The sequence below is a fragment of the Onychomys torridus genome, chromosome 8 (genome assembly GCF_903995425.1).
Source record: "Onychomys torridus chromosome 8, mOncTor1.1, whole genome shotgun sequence".
In the NCBI taxonomy this organism is placed as follows: Eukaryota; Metazoa; Chordata; class Mammalia; order Rodentia; family Cricetidae; genus Onychomys; species Onychomys torridus.
Window position 1 is genome coordinate 29,042,457 of NC_050450.1, and position 16,512 is coordinate 29,058,968.

General features: G+C 40.6%; 2 pseudogenes; one reads left to right on the forward strand and one right to left on the reverse strand.

Annotated features, from left to right (window-relative positions):
* Positions 1–370: 370 nt before the first annotated feature.
* Positions 371–7,066, reverse strand: LOC118588625 (annotated as a pseudogene).
* Positions 7,067–7,408: 342 nt separating this feature from the next.
* On the forward strand, positions 7,409–14,813 carry LOC118588626 (annotated as a pseudogene).
* Positions 14,814–16,512: the final 1,699 nt, after the last annotated feature.

The window sequence follows — 16,512 nt, forward strand, 5'->3', positions numbered from 1 at the left end:
ATCACTCATTTCTGGCTCTTTTTTATTTTCTTTAGCTCATCCAAATGGTCTAATAAAATCAAATAGCTTTTAAGCTCAAGAACTCAAGGAAAAAGTGGGAGAAATCTCATTTATTTGGTGTCTTGGAATAAAAAAGGAAGAGGGAAAAAAGGTGAAATTCATCTCCAGAGTTCTTTCACCTATTCTTCCACTGCTGGTGTTGACAGCTGAGCATGATGAACATTGGGTGAATGTGACTGACATTTCACCTGAAGCCATGTTTTTCTTTTCTTAACAGACCTAATTCACTTTATCCTTCTTCTATAAAAAACCTTTATGTAGTAGCTACAGCTGGAGCCTGGATCTCCTGAATGGAGACTGGCATGGTTTTTCACAAGGTGGTCAACTTGGTGAACAAAGTCTCTTTCCAGAGGTCAGGGATCAGGTAGCTGTGGGTCTTGGAGAGGGCAACCATGATGCCCTTGGCAAAGCTGCCCAGGGCGGCAGTGCAGCCCCTGGCTGATATGCAGCAGTCACCAATACCAGCCATCAGCAGCAGCTTCTTGGACACAAGAGCAGAGACAATGCCAGTGCCTCTGGGGGCAAGGACGTGGAACAGTGTGCCAGTCTTGTTCCTCCAGTAGCCTCTCCACTTAGGGACAATGGGAAGCATGGACAAGGTCATGGCCCCTTTGAATGGCAGTGGCAACCTCCTTGGACCACTTAAAGCCAAAACCAACATGTCCATTGCAGTCCTAATAGCATCCAAAGCTTTGAACCTTGTCTGCCGGCCAATCCAAGTCTGCTTCCACATAGCCATGATCTTTAGACCCTCATCCTTCTAAGCCCTAGAGGAGATCTCTGGACTTGGGTAGGGCATTGAAATGCTATAAGTTTTTCAACTGTTTCAGGCAATCTGGAGTTCAATAACCTAATCAGATTCCTTCTCTTTGGTGCCTCTCCTCTGATGATAATGTGTCAGAAAGAATACATGAATGCTTTAATGACCCATCCTGATTACCAACCAGTCATCATGTTTTGCAGATGAGGCAATGTCACCAGGCCTCCTCACGTAGTTAGCAGCAAAGTCCAAACTCCACTTACCTATGGACCTCACCCTGAGCTGCCATCTCACAGGAAGATACATCAGAAGAAGGAGAGTCAAAGGAACAAACAAGAGAACATTTGGAGTCCCTGACATCAAAGAATATCCGTAACATCTCAAACAGGCTGGGGAGAGGAAAGGAATTTAAGGTCGAATTTTGGCATTGGGAAGAGAAGGACTAGAAATGAAATTTAAATCTCACTACCCAAACTACACTATTAGTATTAGGAGAGTGAAACTGTCATTAAAATAGAATAATTAGAAAGCTCACAGACAAAAATAAATATTCCCCTTTTTTGTAGTTGGAAAAGAGAAGGAAAACTAATTGAGAAACTGCTTATATTCTTCATGCTATATATCTCCATGTTTAAACTTTTGAAATTGAACAAACATCACTTCATATTTGGAGGAAAACATGGCAATTTAATTCCTTTCATCTCTCAAAAAAAAAAAAAAAAAGGAGCATCAACCAAAAAATGTTCAGAATGTGAAAGTCATTTTTAAAAAATTAGAGCTTGTGAAAATTTAAAAATAGAAGTTGAAGTTTTGAGTGATGAATAAAAAGAAGTTGTACTTTAATTATTATTGCTTTCTCATCTTTCATTTTCAAAAAAATTGGTAAGGTACAGTGTAAAGGGCATGAGGGGAAAGTAGCTATGTTCCTATGACAGAGGAAGATTGGAGAAGAATAAAGGACCTCATTGACAGGTGTAGCAGTAGACATGTTATTAGAAGGAAAAAAGTGAATTTAGAATCATAGGCATTTGTTTCATCTTCTGTACCTCCTTCCTCATTGAGGCACAGTGAATTTGCAAGCAGCTGCTAAAGAAGAGTGGCCAAGCAAAGTAGAGAGAGGGAACACGGTCCACCGTCCCCGCTAGGAGCACAGTCAATTAAATGCAGCCTGGAAGGGATCTAATCTAATATCAAAGATGCTGTCAGGGGATCAGTTCCCCTGAGTTTAGGGTTAATGATGTAAAGCATGGCAGTCTGGCCAAAAGCAGGGGGGAAGAAACCTTACTAGGATCAGGTGTGACTAGAAGAGACTAAAATAAAATAAAATAAGCATTTCTCAGAAAAATGGAGGGCCTTGGGCAAAACTTTCTGCAGACATATTACAATCCCCTCTCCTTGCAGCGGTCATCCAGGGCTTGGGTTCTCTAACATTTAACAAAATTTACAGTAAATCTTATCATTGTAATCAGCATTGAGGGTTATCAGAGTTTTAATAGAGCAGACTCCAAAATGAGATCCATTCATAACCAGAGTGCAACTGGGTGCATCACATTAAATCTGAAGTGTTTGGCACAAGAGCTCTCTGGGATAAAGGTCACTCATAAAATTGCACCCAGGAACCCAGGTGTATGTTCATTACCCACCAAACTATTCTACACTTGCGTGAAAAATCAGAGACCACAACAAATGGAGACAAGGCCAACGACAAAATGTGAGGCCTTCACAGGCTGTGGTCAGCAAAGCTGTCATCCTGAAGAACTCTGAATGTGTGAAAAGAATTTTCTATTCTATCACAGGAGAAGTGAGAAAAAAGTAGTAACTGCCACCCACTTACTAGACTGTAGCGCATGTCTAGCTCTTAACCTTTAAAAGAGTTAAGATTACAAAGACTAGGCTGGTAAAGAGGCTGCCCGTGTAAAGGCACTTGCCACCATGCCGCAGGGCCTGAGTTTGATCCCCAGGACCCACGAAGAGGAGAGAACTGACTACTGCCAATGGTCTTCTGATCCCCCCACGCACACCATGGCATGCACGGGCGCACACACTCACACACAATAAATAAATGGAGGGTTTTATTTCATTATAACTGACCTTTTCTAAATTTAATTTCCAGCCACCCTACAAACAAGATAGCCTGAAACTTCCTCCTACCTCCCACGTGCAGCGCGGTCTATTCTCTGGCTCCTTCTTGTTCTTACAGTCCCGGAGTTGGTCTGATAATTAGCACTTCTTTTTCCTGTGTACACTGACAAAATAAAAAGGCTCCAATGCCCTTTTGGACTCTGCTGCTGTGCTTTCATTTAACACTCTTGTTAAATTCTTTAATTATATAACTTTTGATACTTATATTGGATAACGAAAAAACACATATGTGAAATAGAGAGGTTTGGGGTAACATTTGCTTGAATTATTCTCTTTGATGGAAATCAAAGAAAATAACAACTCAATAACAGGGCTGAGATAAGCACTTTGCAAAAAGACTGAGAAATAATATATTCTTCAAAGCTGTCTGTCATGGAAACCTGTCCATTACCTAGAACTTAACGGGTCTGAAAGTACTGGTGAGATACAGTTGAATTGCTTTCCCCTTTTAGAAAAGTGTTAACTCTTCAGGACATCATTCAGAAAGCCCAGCGAGCCAGTTCACTCAATAGTACATCGGTGGCCTCTAAAAATTAATGTACCTTTCAAAGATTGCTTTTTATCACCTGATATTGAGGTCTGAGGCTAGCTATATATGAAGGCATCTTAAAAATTAAGGATACAAAAATACAATACTCATGTGGGAGAGTTTAAAGTAAGTATAGAATAGTTTAAAATCAACTAGAGAATGAAATACCCCCTTGTTCTAAATTGAGTTGTACCTTCCTAAGATCAGTGTGAAAGACCCTATCACCCATATTCCAAAATGTAACTCTGTCCAGAAATAGGGTAGTGAGAGATAATATTAGTTAAGTTTAGATGAGATCCTACACTAGGAGGTAAACCATAAACCTGATGTATGTGGTGTGCTTCTAAAGAGGAAAGACACCAAGAAAGATGACCATGGCCTCATCCAAGTCAGAGGTTAGAGTTGGGCTGTGACCAACAAATGGATTCCTGGAGCTATGAGATACTAGGAAAGGTCAGAAGGAATTCACCCTAGATACTTCTGAGGGAATATGCCCCTGCCAACACCTTGAGTTTAGAATTCTTTCCTCCAAAACCACAATAGAATATATTTGTTATTTATCCCCCATATAAAGAATATTTATTGGTTTTTCTATAGTCTATTAGCTAATTCAGGGATAAAGATGGCTTGAGTGGGTGGCATTTATTTAACAGCAGACATACAGCTCATCTCACAATCATTTGTGGACTTAATCTTCACAGCAACTCTGGGAGATCACTATCACTGTCACCTCCAAGTCACACAAGGAACCAGAGCCTTTAAAATTAAAAACCTGGTGCAACAGATATGAACATAGAAAGAAGTGTGAGCAAAAGAGGGGAAATGACTTAGCAAGAACAGTAAGCAATTTTTACTTCTGGATAGCTGCCCAGAAGACTAGTAATTCCTGTGTCTCTCAAAATGGTCAAATGAAATTCCAAAATGCATATACTAGTACATGACTTTGGGAACACAGTGACTTGTGGTGATATTGTGTTCCCCAAAATATTGTGCACCCTAATAAACTTACCTGGGGTCAGAGAACAGATCAGCCACTAGATATAGAGGCCAGAAAATGGTGGCACACACGCCTTTAATCCTAGCATTCCAGAGGCAGAGATCCCTCTGGATCTCTGTGAGTTCAAAGCCACACTGGAAAGAGTCAGGAGTGGTAACAAGAGCCTTTAATCCCAGGAAGTGATGGCAGGAAAGACAAAGGTATTTAAGGCATGAGGATGAGGAACTAGGCCTAGTTAAGCTTTTAGGCTTTTGAGCAACAGTTCAGCTGAGATTCATTCTGGATGAGAACTGAGAGGCTTCCAGTCTGAGGAAACAGGATTAGCTGAGGAATTGGCAAGGTGAGGTGGCTGTGGCTTGTTCTGCTTCTCTGATCTTCCAATATTCACCCGAGTAACTGGCACTGGGTTTGTTTTTATTAATAAGACCTTTTAAGATTCTTGCTACAGTGACTTCAACCACAGCACTCAAACCAAGCCACAGATAATAATGGAGAAACTTCATGCTCCACAAGCAATTATTGTCAAAACCATCAAATGGACATTACAAAACTATATTTATTTGACAATCCAAATCAAAGACCCACTGGATCACCACCCAACCAGTTTGGGAGATGATGGTAATGCAGGATCTGATTAATCTGAAACTAAGGTGCCAGAGTCACACTCTTTTATTTGACAATACATTTTATAAGTGCAACAAAAAAAACCTAAAAGATTCGTTCATTTTCTTTGGTGTTTGCTAAAATTCCTTTACAGACCTAATACTCATAAGAGCTATTTAAATTTTCTTACTAATCTCAAGCACCCAAAATCCTATGCCTAGGTGAAGTTGTGAAGCAAAGAACAGAGGAATCCTTAATACTGACCATTCACTTACAAAGGGCAGTTAGCAAGCCCTGTACTTTACTTTAGCTAGAGAAACTATACAAGATAACTGAAATTCCTCTTCAGTGAGTTTGTACACACGTGTGTGCATGTACACATACACATGGGAGAGAAATAATGGACTTCTTCATTGATGATAAAGCTTGACACTTATACAAACAACAAGGCAAATCCTAGAGTTATCCATTTGAGCTGCCATCAGCAGAAAATGATCCCAACCCATCTTACTTCTCCATAGTTGGACCATCTAGGCAGAGGAACACATTATTATGCAAAGACATCCCAAAAGTTTACCTTGCCTTGGAAAGCATAAAAAGACATTATCAAGATAAATAAAGTTAATAGCAGCCGGGTCGTGATGGCACGCACCTTTAATCCCAGTACTCGAAAGGCAGAGGCAGGCAAATCTCTGGGAGTTTGAGGCCAGCCTGGTCTCCAAAGCGAGTTCCAGGAAAGGCTCAAAGCTATACAGAGAAACCCTGTCTCAAAAAAAAAGTAAAAAAATAAAAAATAATAAAGCTAATAGCACATACAAAGCGATAAACTAACTGATTTTTAAAATCTAATACAGAAATGCTTCAATAAATAATTAAGCTTTATTTCACACTAGATAATTATCCTTCAGAAAGTCATTACTTCTTCCTATCCCAAAAAAGAAAAAAAAAAAAACACATATCTTTTAAAAATAATAGATCAATAAACATATAAGGAAAACTTTCAAATAGTTATTATTCAAGGTTTATATCAGTCAAGAAAATCAAGTAGGTTCATCCATTATTTGAGCTTTCCAAGCAACAAAGCTCTAGCCTGCAAGGGTTATGGTCTGATAGACTGAAGCAATAGCTGTCTGTGTCTTAACACTTTCTCATTGATCAGAAGTTATTTTCCTAATACATGTTAATTCTTTTAAAAGTCAAATCTCGTCAGGCAGTGGTGGTGCACATCTTTAATCCCAGCACTCGGGAGGCAGAGGCAGGCAGATCTCTGTAAGTTCAAGGCCAGCCTGGGCTACAGAGTGAGTTCCAGGAAAGGCACAAAGCTACACAGAGAAACCCTGTCTCAGAAAAAAAAAAAAAAAAAGTCAAATCTCAGTCAAGCAATTATAATGTCAAATACATAGGAAGATTTCAAAATTTAGTCCACAGAAAAAAAGGAAGGTTTGGGACCACCTACTTAATATTAGTAATTGTGCTATTTTTTTTTTAACTCTACCATAAGTGGGTTTGGGAGTCATGAAGAAGTGGATGCAAATTTTTGCTAATTCCTCTATTTCTCCCAACTCCAGACAGCCTTCCTGTCACTGTTACTAAGTGCCTGCTCTGCTAAAAATCATGATCATGCTAGGAAACTGACAATGTGGTCGTGTATTCAACTAGACAACTTTCAACCTTCGGTTTTATCATAGGTGCGACCAGAATAACAGGCACGCCACTGCTGGACTGTTGAATGCCAAGCCTGGCCTGTGATCAACAGTTAAGTACTAGTTCCTTTTACTCTCTGAACTGAGTAAAGACTTGAAGCTTCGGCCGATGTTCATGGCTTGTGTTGCCACCGGGGAGAATCACAAGAACCATGCATGTTGAAATCCAAGTGTCATGCTGAGCCAGCCCCGTCCCTCACTGGCCCTGGAATAGTTGGTCCCGCCGCTTGCTGGGCACTGTAACAGAAGAGATGGTGGTGCTGCCGCCCCATGCCCCATCCTTGTGGGAGAGCTGATCCCAGGAGTCAGCACTCTGGGGATGGCCCAACCCCGCACCATAGGTGTGAGAAAGCTTGCCCTATGACATGGGCCTTAGATAGCTGGCTCTGCCCCTCACCTGACAGGGTGGTCTCAATGGCCCGATGGACCAGCTCAACTGCCACCCAGACCCACACCCTGGGTCTTGAGTTGGCCAACCCTAATGGCTGCCCCATCTTTGACCTGCTGGAGTGCGCAAAGGGACTAGTCCTGCAGAATGATAACTGCAGAATCTTCATGACTCGGGGCAACAATAGCATATCCGAGAGGAATTTCGATGAGGGCCCAGCACAGTGATGACGGTGTGCCACAAACCAGAGGCCCTGAACCAGACCAATGACCCACTGCAAAGAATATTCTGTGAGTGGGGCTGGTTGGACAAGAGAAGTATACTGCATGACACACTGCGGCTCCTGATGCCACTAGGATGAATGAAGAGGTGTTGGAAAGATGGAGAAGAGAGGTGAGGTTTTTTGGTTGTTTTGTTTTGTTTTTAATTAATTTTAGGGGGCATATTGCAGGGGTGAGGAGCAGATTTGAAGGGACTGGGGGTGAATGGGATTGGGGAACATGATGTGATATTTTCAAAGAACCAATAAAGAATTATGATAAAAGAAAAAAATAATTATAAGTGGGACGAGTAGTACAAAACATCTTCAATATATATTATGAGGACATGTCTCTCAAAACATTTGATAGGCTACAAAACTCAACTAGAAACTGAGGTTAAGAAAACTTAGTAGCCACCCTGGAACTCCCATCTGGACCAGAGCTAGACCTGAACATCACGGAATGGAAGAAGAAGAAAACAACCTTATAAATAACATCATGAAGAGGCTAGAGCCTTATATAGAAGAAATCAAATATAAAGTAGAGGAACAGACAAACAAAACATGGGAAGAAAGCTATAAAAAACTAGAGGAAAGGACAATTAAAGCAGAAGAAAACAATAAATCCTTGAATGAAAATCATGAAAAAGCAAGAGAGACAATCCAAGACCTGAAGAGGGAAATAGAAAAAATGAAGAAGACACTAGCAGAAGGAATGTTGGAAATAGAAAACCTGAGTAAACAAACAGGAACTTCAGAGGCGAGTATGACCAACAGAATGCAAGAGATGGAAGAGAGGATCTCTGGTGTTGAAGATACGGTAGAAGAAATAGATTCATCAGTCAAAGAAAACACTAAAACCAACAAAGTCATGACCCAAAATGTCCAAGAAATTTGGGACACCATGAAAAGACCAAACCTACGAATAATAGGGATAGAGGAAGGAGAAGAATACCAACTCAAAGGCACAGAAAGTATATTTAACAAGATCATAGAAGAAAACTTTCCCAACTTAAAGAAGGAAATGCCTATGAAGATACAAGAAGCCTATAGAACACCAAACAGACTAGACCCCCCAAAAAAGTCCCCTCGCCACATAATAATTAAACAACTAAACGTACAGTATAAAGAAAGAATATTAAAGGCAGCAAAGGAAAAAGGCCAAGTGACTTATAAAGGCAAACCCATCAGAATAACACCCGATTTCTCAATGGAGACTTTGAAAGCCAGAAGGACCTGGACAGATATAATCCAGACACTAAGAGACCATGGATGCCAGCCTAGACTAATATACCCAGCAAAACTTTCAATCATCATAGATGGAGTGAACAAGACCTTCCAAGACAAAACCAGATTTAAGCAATACTTACCCACAAACCCAGCCCTACAGAAAGCACTAGAAGGAAAATTGCAACCTAAGGAAGGCAGATACACCCATGAAAACACAGGCAATAGATAACACCACAGCAGTAAACCCCAAAGAAGAGAAGTATACACACACTACAACCAAAAAATAAAAATAACAAAAAGAACGAACAATCAATGGTCATTAATATCCCTTAATATCAATGGACTTAATTCACCTATAAAAAGACACAGACTAACAGAATGGATACGAAAATAGGACCCATCTTTCTGCGGCATACAAGAAACACACCTCAAATTCAAAGACAGACACACCTCCTAAGAATAAAAGGCTGGAAAAAGACTTTCCAATCAAATGGTCTTAAGAAGCAAGCTGGTATAGCCATCCTAATATCCAGCAAAATAGACTTCAAACTAAAATCAATCAAAAGAGATGATGAAGGACATTACATACTCATCGCAGGAAAGATCCACCAAGATGAAGTCTCAATTCTGAACATTTGTGCCCCAAACACAAGGGCACCCACATATATAAAAGAAACATTACTAAAGCTTAAATCACATATAAAACCCCACACATTAATAGAGGGAAACTTCAACACCCCACTTTCACCCCTGGACAGATCGCACAAATTGAAACTTAACAGAGACATAATGGACTTAACTGATGTTATGGCTCAAATGGACTTAATCGATATCTACAGAACATTTCACCCAAACTTCTTCTCAGCACCCCTTGGAACCTTCTCTAAAATCGACCACATACTTGGCCACAAAGCAAATCTTAACAGATACAAAACAATTGGAATAACCTCCTGTGTTCTATCAGACCACCATGGTTTAAAGTTAGATTTCAACAACAGAAACTACAGAAATCCTACAATCTCATGGAAACTGAATAATGCTCAACTGAATCACCAATGGGTTAAGGAAGAAATAAAGAAAGAAATTAAAGACTTCCAAGAGATCAATGAAAATGAATACACCACATACCCAAACTTATGGGATACTATGAAAGCAGTGCTAAGAGAGAAATTCATAGCACTGAATGCCCACATAAAGAAGCTGGAGAAATCTCACGCTAGTGACTTGACAGCACACCTGAAAGCCCTTGAACAGGAAGAAGCAAAGTCTCCCAGGAGGAACAGACGCCAGGAAATTATCAAATTGAGAGCTGAAATCAATAAAATAGAAATAAAGAGAACATTACAAAGGATTAATGAAACAAAGAGTTAGTTCTTTGAGAAGATCAACAAGATAGACAAGCCCTTATCCAAACTAACCAAAAGACAGAGAGAGAGCATTCAAATTAACAAAATCAGAAATGAAAAGGGGGACATAACAACAGACAATGAGGAAATCCAGAGAATCATCAGGTCATACTTCAAAACCCTCTACTCCACAAAACTGGAAAATCTAAAAGAAATGGATAATTTTCTGGATAGGTACCACGTACCTAAGTTAAATCAAGACCAGATAAACCATTTAAATAGTCCAATAACCCCTAAGGAAATAGAAGCAGTCATTAAAAGTCTCCCAACCAAAAAAAAGCCCTGGACCTGATGGTTTCACTGCAGAATTCTACCAGATCTTCAAAGAAGACTTAATAACAATACTCTTTAAATTGTTCCACACAATAGAAGCAGAAAGTATATTACCAAACTCCTTCTATGAGGCTACAATTACCCTGATTCCCAAAACAAACAAAGATGCAACAAAGAAAACTACAGACCGATCTCCCTCATGAACATTGATGCAAAAATACTCAATAAAATTCTGGCAAACAGACTCCAAGAACACATCAAAACAATTATCCATCATGATCAAGTAGGCTTCATCCCAGGGATGCAAGGGTGGTTCAACATACGAAAGTCCGTCAATGTAATACACCATATAAACAAACTCCAGGGAAAAAAACCACATGATCATCTCACTAGATGCAGAAAAGGCATTTGACAAAATCCAACACCCCTTCACGATAAAGGTCTTGGAGCGATCAGGAATTCAGGGAACATACCTAAACATAATAAAGGCAATCTACAGCAAGCCAACAGTCAACATCAAATTAAATGGAGAGAAACTCAAAGCAATACCACTAAAATCAGGAACAAGGCAAGGCTGTCCCCTCTCTCCCTACTTATTCAATATAGTACTTGAAGTTCTAACCAGAGCTATAAGACAACATAAGGAGATTAAGGGGATACAAATTGGAAAGGAAGAAGTCAAGTTCTCCCTATTTGCAGATCACATGTTAGTATACATGAGTGACCCCAAAAATTCAACCAAGGAACTGATACAGCTAATAAAAACCTTCAGCAACATTGCAGGATACAAGATCAACTCAAAAAAATCAGTAGCCCTCCTATATACAGTAGACAAACAGGCTGAGAAGGAAATCAGCGATACATCACCCTTTACAATAGCCACAAATGATATAAAATACCTTGGGGTTATGCTAACTAAGCATGTGAAGGACCTATATGACAAGAACTTTCCATCCCTGAAAAGAGAAATTGAAGAAGATGTCAGAAAATGGAAAGATCTCCCATGCTCATGGATAGGCAGGATTAACATAGTAAAAATGGCAATCTTACCAAAAGCAATCTACAGATTCAACACAATTCCCATCAAATTACCAACACAATTCTTCACAGATCTGGAAAGAATAATACTCAACCCAGGATAGCCAAAAGAATCCTGTACAATAAAACAACCTCTGGAGGCATCACAATCCCCGACCTCAAGCTCTACTATAGAGCTACAGTAATAAAAATAGCTTGGTACTGGCATAAAAACTGACATGTGGACCAATGGAATCGAATTGAAGACCCTGACATTAACCCGTACACCTAAGAACATATAATTTTTGACAAAGAAGCCAAAAATGTACAGTGGAAAAAAGAAAGCATCTTCAACAAATGGTGCTGGCATAACTGGATGTCAATGTGTAGAAGGCTGCAAATAGATCCATATCTGTCACCGTGCACAAAACTTAAATACAAGTAGATCAAAGACCTCAACATAAATCCAGTTACTCTGAACCTGATAGTAGAGAAAGTAGGAAGTACTCTTGAATGCATTGGCACCGGAGATCACGTTCTAAATATAACACCAGTAGCACAGACACTGAGAGAAACAATCAATCAATGGGACCTGTTGAAACTGAGAAACTTTTGTAGAGCAAAGGACACGGTCAACAAGACAAAGCGACAGCCTACAGAATGGGAAAAGGTCTTCACCAACCCCACATCTGACAGAGGGCTGATATCCAGAATATATAAAGAACTCAAGAAATTAGACATCAATATGTCCAACAGTCCAATTAAGAAATGGGCTATCGAACTAAACAGAGAATTCTCAACAGAGGAAGTTCAAATGGCCGAAAGACATTTAAGGAATTGCTCAACATCCCTAATTATCTGGGAAATGCAAATCAAAACGACTCTGAGATACCACCTTATACCTGTCAAAATGGCTAAGATCAAAAGCACAGAAGTCAGCTTATGCTGGAGAGGATGTGGAGCAAGGAGAACTCTCCTCCACTGCTGGTGGGAATGCAAGCTTGTACAGCCACTTTGGAAATCAATATGGTGCTTCCTTAGAAAATTGGGAATCCATCTCCCCTAAGAATACTCAATCATACCACAAGGGCATTTGCTCAGCTATGTTCATATCAGCTTTGTTTGTAATAGCCAGAACCTGGAAACAACCTAGATGCCCTTCAACTGAAGAATGGATAAAGAAAATATGGTACATATGCACAATGGAGTACTACTCCACAGAGAAAAAAATGACATCATGAGGTTTGCAGGCAACTGGAGGGATCTAGAAAAAAATCATCCTGAGTGAGGTAACCCAGACTCAGAAAGACAAAAACTCATAGGAGGATACTAAATGTAAAACAAAGATGACTAGACTGCTACACAACTCCAGGGAGGCTACCTAGAAAACGGGACCCTAGGAAAGACCCAAGGATCACCCAATGACAGAGAAATGGATGAGATCTACATGAACAACCTGGATGACAGTGGGAGTAATGAAGGGCAAGATTTGAGGGAAAGAAAGCTTAGGGGAGCAGGAGATCCCAGCTGGATCAAGAACAGAAAGGGAGAATGAGGAATAACAGACCATGATAAATGAAGACCACATGAGAACAGGAATAGGCAGAGTGCTTGAGAGGTCCCCTGAAATCCACAATGATACATCCTCTGTAGACTGCTGGCAATGGTCGAGAGAAAGCCTGATCTGACCTAGTCTGGTGATCAGATGACTAAACACCCTAATAGTCGTCTTGGAACTCTCATCCAATAACTGATGGAAGTGGATGCAGAGATCCTCAGACAGGCCCCAGGTGTCCAAGTGTCGAGAAAGAGGAGGGTCTGCAAGAGCGTGAATTGTTGAATCCAAGATTGCAAAAAGCACAGGGACAAATAGCCAAATGAATGGAAGCACATGAATTATGAACCAAAGGCTGTGGAGCCCCCAGCTGGATCAGGCCCTCTAGATAAGTGAGACAATTGAAGAGCTTGATCTGTTTGGGAGGCATCCAGGCTGTGGGACCAGGATCTGTCTTTAGTGCATGAGCTGGCTGTTTGAAACCTTGGGCTTACACAGGGACACTTTGCTCAATCTGGAAGGAGGTGACAGGACCTGCCTGTACTGAATCCACCAGGTTTAAATGAATCCCCAGGGGTGCCTTGATCCTGGAGAACATGGGAATGGAGGGGAGGGTGTGGGGGGAAGGGGAGGTGGGGGCGGGAGGGGGGAGGACAGGGGAACCCATCGCTGATGTATATAATTTAAAACACATAATAATAAAGAAAAAAAAAGAAAAGTTAGTAATGTCTATGAGGTCACCTGTTAGACAAGACATAATTGAACTAACGACTTAGTTCTTTTCTCCCATGGCCAACAAGTTTTTGTTCTATTAGGTTATATTTCATGCAGACTATGGTATGTGTATTATAAAGTTTTCCAAGTGATTCAAAAAGTGCTGCTTTATAAAGGTCTTATCCTGGGACTGTGTTGGATACTGGTGTTTTATCTTGCTTTTTCCTCTAAAGTACCCTCAGTAGGCAGTCCTCTGAATTCCTTGAAGCAGCCCATGATACCTGGCCTTGCATGGCAGGAAACATGATGTTGGTGTTGGTCTAGGCTGTCTTTGGAGTGAGGCATGCTGTCTGGAGGTTTCTACTGCTCACCCAGGTGAGGTGCTGACACTATGCTCCTGAATTCAGGGATTCCGTGGTTGATAATGAATAGTACCACAAACATGTGACATAACTCACTGAAGGGGAGAAGTACAATGAGGAGCTCAAGAAAACCTAGCTGATCAAAGCTACCTCAGTGACTGAAACAAACTCTATGTTTGTAGATCCTGTTATCAGCAAATTCACCAAAATGATATTGAAAGAAGGAAACAAGTACCAGCCAGATCACTCATGGCCCAGGCTCTGAATGATGTGAAAAGGAAACAGTTTGAGAAAGTATGGTGGTGGTGGCTGCTGTTGCTGGTGATGATGATGATGATGATGATGATGATGATGATTCTGATGCTGCTGCTGCTGCTGCTGCTTATGCTGCTGCTGCTGCTGCTGATAATGATGATGATGATGGGGATGATGATGGTAATGATGATTCTGATGCTGCTGATGCTGCTGATGCTGCTGATGCTGCACCATTGAACCTAGCATTTACAGGATCTTCCACCAGATATTGAAAAATTATGAGCCTGTGATTCGCCTACTGGCCATCCTCAAGGGGGCCATTGCTACCAGGTCTCTGTGCCTAACTGACCAACTTCGCCACTTCCCGGCCATAATGTGGATGAGCACAGAGTTCTGAGAATAAGCAACAGCAGATGCTGATGCCAACGAAGCTGTCATATCAGCTGCTAGAGGCTCTTCCCTCCAGGGGTCCTGCGATTAAGAGGAAGCAAGCTATGCCTAAGATGCCAGAGGCCATGCATCAGACATTGTCTCTGGTGGTAGCAGGAAAGGAATGGTAGGAAAAGGCCAGGATACACTGCCACAAGGAACTGCTTGAGTTACTGCCCTACTGGATAGTTCCTGAAAGTTTAAGATGAAGAGGGACATTTGTAATGCAATCTTAGGTCCTGTGAAGCCCTTTGTACATTCTCTACATTCTAGCTAACCGTTGGGCAGAGGAAAACTTGAAGAATGGTATTGTCCCTCACACAATAAGGCTGGGTCACTAGCTGTCTCAGGAGCAGCATGTGTGATGCCTTTTAATCCTTCCTTCCATATTAAAACTGGTTTCTCTGATCCAACCCCTCCTAAAGAGAGAACATGGCTCCTTAACAATTTCTCCTGAGAAACTCAAGCCCAGTCTTTGCTTCCCTTAGCACAGGATACACCTTTGGATGCTATGAAAAGACAAAGTTTCAGAAAAGACTTATTGGAAAGTCCTCATTCCAGTCTTGTGAAGCACTATCATTCTTTACAACTGACTGGAGCAAACATGCTCCACAGAGCTCTTTCCACAAAATGTATAAAACATTATTTCTTTCTCAAAAAAAAAGGGAGGGGTATGTTTTATCCTCAGATGTGTGTGTGTGTGTGTGTGTGTGTGTGTGTGTGTGTGTGTGTGCGCACGCGCAGCAAAGAGGAGAGTGCATTACCTGATCTGAAAAAGAGGATCCATGACCACTCCTAAACTGTAGAAGAAGAACATTGAGCAATTACCAGCCCTGGAATAAAATAAAATACACTAGTACACAATCATCTATGAGCAAACTATGACTTTTTTTTTTGAGGAGCATGCTTAAGCAAAGGTGACCTTGCAATAAGAAAATCAGAAGCAACACTACCCATGCATCAATCTTCATCAGCTGTGAAGTGTCCTGTACCACAGACATGACCTCTGTTTGCTGGGCACAGCAAAGAGAAAGGTGAGGGCCGATTTTCATCATATCCCGTACATTTGAGCACTGTCATGTAAGCTGACACAAATTTTCACCACTGTTCTTTAAATGTTTGAAGACAAATTGCTATGACTAGACTGTCACATTAAACCATGGAAGTCTGTTGAAATTCAGACAATACGCAAGAATGAACAAAACAGTAGTAGAAATTCTTTTCTCAAAGTTCCTGGGATAAACAGTTGGTAAATAAATTACAAACAGCAAAAGTCGGAGGGCTTTTTGTTAGGATTTCTTTTTATGTGTATGAGTACATATATGGATGTACACCTATTGCTGGCGTAATGCTCATGGGAGGCAGAAAAGGGTGCCAGCTCTCTTGGAGGTATTCTTAGAGACAATGTGGAACCTGAGTCCTCTACAAGAGCAGCCAATTGCTGTCACTGCTGAAACATCTCTCCAGCCTCCAAAATCAGAGACTTCTATATTTTTATAAACCTACCTTAATTTTTAATCTTAGTAAGAACTGATGCCTTCCCTCTGTCATGAGTGTACCACCAACTGAATTTGCACACTCTCTTTTCTTAGCAAATGGCCCCTGTACATACGTCTGTCGTGTTTTTCTACATTTGTTTCTTAAAATTTGTATGAAAACTTAAATGCAATTATAAAACTTTATAGTTCTAAAATCCTACTTATTTTTAAAGCATGAACCCAATATTTTATAATCATCTTGCTCACCCTAACTTGACAGCAATCTTTATACTCTTGACAGTTTCTAGGTATTCAATATCAGTCCTGATTTTTTACTAGACGTCTTCATTAG